The following is a 5069-nucleotide window of genomic DNA, read 5'->3' as shown; positions in this document are numbered from 1 at the left end:
TATAAAAAAAACTGGGTCTAAAGAATACAACAAGCAAAATGCAGCACTTACCTACTTACCACAACGGGTCTTATTATTTAGGTTAGAGGAGGAGAGCGGGTGGGAGACAAAACCTCTGTAGTGCCTTGGGTTCTTCTCCTGCGCGCTTTTAAAGGGAAAAAAAACCTACCCGGCTGCCCCTCTGGTCTTCGTCACTTCCCCCTGCTGCTCCCGCTCTTTCTGTGAAGAGAAAAAAAAACACCGCTGCCCGCTACCGGTAAGTAATTTTAAAACAAACTGTCTTACCTTAGCTGCTGCTCGCACTCAAAGTCTCATAGTACACATGAACCAGGCAATGACCATCTCCAAGGAGAGGGAAGCTAGTCATCATGCCTTGACATTCAATGATATTACTATCACTGATTCACCCACCATCGATATCCTGGAGGTTACTACTGATAAGAAACTGAACTGGATGAGCCATGTAAATACTACAACTACAAGAGCAGATCAGAGGCTAGGAATCCCCTCAGATCAGTTCTGGGGCCATTATTATTTACTATTCATATTAATGGCTGGGATGATGAAAGTGAATATACTGTAGCCAAGCTTGCAGATAATGGAAAAGTAGGTGAGAAGGCAACTGATGAGAAGGTCACAAAGAGCCTTCAAAGGGATACAGCCAGGTTAAATGAGTGGGCAAAAACTTGGCAATGGCACAAAGAATGGAGAAGGTGAAAATTATTTAAATAGAGCAAAATTGCAGAAAGCTACAGAACAGAGGGATTTGGGAGTCATCTAGCTTTACAAAAAGCTAGCATCCAAGTTCAGTGGGTAATAGGGAAGGCACTGAAATATTAGGCTTTATGTCAAAGGGAATGGAATAGGTATTAGGGAGGTTTTGTGAAATCGATACAAGGAACTAGTCAGACTACAGCTAGAATACTGTGAACAGTTTAGGGCCCCTTATATCAGGAAAGATACATTGGAATTGGAGGCAGTCCAGAGAAGGTTCAACAGGCTGATATCAGTTATAGGAGAAAGTGAGGACTGCAGATGGTGGAAATCAGAGTCAAAGAGTGTCGAGCTGGAAAAGCACAGCCAGTCAGGCTGCATCCGAGGAGGAGGAGAGTCGACATTTCGAGCATGACCTCTTCATGAGAGATCATCCTGATGAAGAGCTTATGCTCAAAACATCGACTCTCCCTCTCCTCGGATGCAGCCTGACCGGCTGTGCTTTTCCAGCTCTACACTCTTCGACTCTGATATCAGATATAGAGGGGCATCTTATGATGAGTGGTCAGGTGAGTTGGGTCTGTACTCATTGGATTTCAGAAGAATGAGAAGAGACCTTATTGAAACATATAAAATTCTTAGTGAACTTGACAGCTTAATTGCAGAAAGGTTGTTTTCCCTGTGGGAGAGTCTAGAACCAGAGGACATAATCTAAGAATAACGGTCGCACACTTAAGACAGAGATAAGGAGAATTTCTTTTCTCAGCGGTTATTGAATCTGTGGACTTTTTTTTATTGAAGAGGGCAGTCAAGGTTGGGTCATCAAGTATATCAATAGTTTCTCAAACGGTAAGTTAATCAAGGGTTTTTGGGAAAAGGCAGCAAAGAGGAGTTGAGGGTTATCAGACTAGTCATTATTGTCAGAGTAGATACAATGGGCTGAATGGTCTACTTCTGTTCCCACGTCTTTTGTTATCAAGGTTATATGGCTGTCCGGATACAGAATATAGGAGCAAGGAAGTCGAGTTACATCTTTATAAAAGATTGGCTCAGCCACAGATGGAATATGTAAGCAGTCCTGGTCACCACATTATCAGAAGGTGGAATGGGACTATTTGGCGCCTCCCTTTTGGCGCCGATCATTTGGCCCTGCCGTTTTGGCTCTAAACTGTTTTGGCGCTCATTACTTTGGCGCTGAGCTGTTTTGGCACCAATTCAGAATAAAGAAAAGTCTTGAACAGCCCGTAAGAAATTTGCTTTTATTGCATTGTAAGAAATAAATCTAATTCTTTTTTATTCATTATTTTTAACCTATTCATTATAAAAACAAATTTCTACATTTATCAAACACATTTTGGTTTGTCTCTCTTGCTTAGAATGTTTTCAGCCATTTCTGGTATGGGCTCTATAAGAAAATAGAAAGAAAATTGTATTACAGCTTTCCAATGTGAAGACAGAAGGGCAGTAGATGACTATTAACAATTGTTAAATGAGAAAATTATTACAAAACGAGATTTGAATCTACAGCGGGTCATTACAGCCTTGACTAGCAACACTTGCTAGTTGAGAAAATTACATTGGGTCGTTAGTCATCCTCTCTTCTTTAACCAAACAAGACTTTTTTAAAATTCTGAATTGGCGCCAAAACAGCTCAGCGCGAAAGTAATGAGCGCCAAAACAGTTTAGAGCCAAAACGGCAGGGTCAAATGATCGGCGCCAAAAGGGCGGCACCAAAATGTACCCGACCCATCAGAAGGATGTGATTGCCCTGGAAGTAGGGTGCTGTGGGCTTGTGCTAGTGCTGTGCTCACTGCAATATGACCCTGAGCATACAGTAGGTACATTACCCCTCAAGGTGAATGTCTCTGCACTGGTGAAGGGTGGGATGGAATGCATTCTTTAAAAGGTGCTGGCTATTTCTCCTCTCTGTGGCTGGGAGAGATAGCCTAGAGGCTAAGGCTTAAGCCCTTGCTTGAGTCTGTGATCTGGAGACCATAGAAAAAAAATAAAGATTTGATCGTGTTGCAAACAAGCTCTCTTTCCCAGTATGCCATTAAGATGGCTTAATGGGCCGTTGGGAGTAGCAGATTGGAAGATTTCTCACAAGGTAACTGTAGATATGGAAATTCCCCTTCAGCACAGGCACACTCCCCTTGTTGTCTTGCCAGGACAGAGAACTAGACTTTGACACCTTGACATCAAGCAATCCTCCCCCATCTGCAAACACTTGTGCTGGTTACGCATATTCTTCTCCTGCAATAGGAGAGAAACATGAAGAGAAATTAGTGTGGGTACGTGAGACCTCCAAGTCGGCACCTCCCTCTTGGCATGTCCATCGCCTTACCCATCTATCTGGTCCACCCTCCTCTCGGACCTATCACCTTCTCCCCCACCTTCACCTACCTATCACACTCCCAGCTACCTTCTGCCCAACACCCACCCCCTCCCATTTATCTTGCAGTACCCTAGCCCACAAGCCTCATTCCTGATGAAGGGCTTATGCCTGAAACATTGATTCTCCTGCTCCTTGGATGCTGCTGACCTGCTGTGTCTTTCCAGCACCACACTCTAGATTCTGATCTCCAGCATCTGCAATCCTCAATTTCTCCTACATGCGAACTTTGCCTGCATTGATAGGTACAAATACAGATATGAAACTCTAGAGCTGTGATTGCTTGTGAAACAAATGTGGTGTGGGTGCAGTTAAGAGTTCAAGGGCTATGAATGAAAGGTGTTTGAGTGGGTCAAAGAGTTGATGGAGGTTCTTCAAGCTTAACATGATGTGTATGCTTAATATGCCTGAGGTACTCATCCCAAAGCTGCATTTCACAATGGTGACGTTGCCCCATACAAGCCTTTGGGGAGAAGTGATATGATATTCCAATTTTTTAGTTACAATGAAAGGTTTGTGAGCTGGTTGGAGCTGAGTTACTGAGTATTGGAGCTCTTTTCCGATTTTAAGTCTGAAACCTGACAGATGGGAGAGAGGCAGTAGCACTGAGCTGCAAGTAATATGACATGGGTAGGTGCAATGAAGTGACAGATATTGATTGCACATGAGCATGGGATGTAGACGTCTGGCACCCGATTTCATGTTTGACAGTTTTCTGCAGCCACAAACATGCAATGCTAACTCACACTCATAAGGGAATGAAGCATTGAATAGATACTGGCACTCACCCTGCTGGTGTGTAGCAAATTGTTCATCATCTTAAAGCGCTATAACCAGTCTCATCTCTGGCCAGGTTGCTGACTTGATATGGCCTCTTGTTGCCATCCCTGGGAAGCAGCGCATTGATTCGTCTGTGGATGCTCTGCAGGGGAACGTCTGGAGAGATATCACTGAAGCGTGGGCCGTTCTGTTATCAAATGTCCAATATCTCCACAGATGCTCCTGGACTGCAGAGTGTGAAGTGCTGTACAGGTGCATTTTAAATGTAGGGCCTGTAAGTTGAATCCCGGAAGGTCCGAGCAGATTTTATAACTTCCAGCGCACTTGCCATTAAAATTTGTAGTTTTACCTGGGCTTGAATGTGTAATGAACTGAAAAGAACATAATCATGTGAAAATTTTCACTCTAACCCAAACAAAATTACTTCCTGCTTTTCAGATCGTCTCCACACTTAGCCTCAGAAATAAAATACCTTCAAATGAAGATGATGTTTTCATTTCACTGCACTTCATAAGGACCTCCTACAGAGTCGCAGCCTGGAACTGCAAGCCTCTCCGTCGTTTAGATTTCAAGACGCCTTCCCCTTGGAGTAAGCTGGGGAATGCTACATACTTGGTCGAGCTAAAGGAGCTAAAAGCTAAAATTTAGATTTTGAATATTTTGCATTATATACAGCAAGCATTTTTTTTAATATGGTAGGTGTTATAATTCATTGAGACATCTCAATAACAAGTGTTAGAATTGCATTTATTGACACAGTGCCCTTTCTTCAGTGAGGGAAGGGTCGTGAAGAAAGATAGTCCTCGGGGACCTGTATGTGTATTCTCCTCTGGATGAGTGCCTCCTGGTACCATCCTATCCCACTATAAGGAAGAGTCACCTGGGGACCAGGTTCCCCAACCCCCTAATCACTGTCCTTTCAGTGAGAACCAGTGGCTGGAGTGATGGAGTGCAGGTCTATGCACATATCCAGCATACCCTGAGGGTGCTGGAGCTGGCTCTCTATGGCAGCAACTAGGCCCCGTGGCATAGATGCAACATCTAGGCTATGAGGGCCATTCCTCACAATTACCTGTCTGTTGTTCCTGTGCCTCCTTGTGCATGTGCACAAAGGCTGAGGGGTGACCTTATAGAGGTTTATAAATTGATGAAAGGCATGGAAAAGGGTGAATAGCAAAGTTCT

The 5069-nt window shown here is 43.7% G+C and overlaps 1 long non-coding RNA gene across 2 annotated transcripts; it reads right to left on the bottom strand.

The window, feature by feature from the left end:
- Positions 1-2081: 2081 nt before the first annotated feature.
- Positions 2082-4458, bottom strand: LOC122553649. Of its 2 annotated transcripts, XR_006312783.1 has the most exons (4): positions 4359-4458; positions 3895-4257; positions 2819-2967; positions 2082-2119 (listed from the first exon to the last, which is right to left on the bottom strand). It is a non-coding gene; the product is annotated as an uncharacterized LOC122553649 (long non-coding RNA). The 2 variants fall into 2 exon arrangements; XR_006312782.1 differs by having other exon boundaries at positions 3895-4458.
- Between the last annotated feature and the right edge of the window lie 611 nt (positions 4459-5069).

This window comes from Chiloscyllium plagiosum, chromosome 10 (genome assembly GCF_004010195.1).
Source record: "Chiloscyllium plagiosum isolate BGI_BamShark_2017 chromosome 10, ASM401019v2, whole genome shotgun sequence".
In the NCBI taxonomy this organism is placed as follows: Eukaryota; Metazoa; Chordata; class Chondrichthyes; order Orectolobiformes; family Hemiscylliidae; genus Chiloscyllium; species Chiloscyllium plagiosum.
Note: the sequence above shows the minus strand (reverse complement) of the source record. Positions and strands in the feature narration are given on the sequence as shown.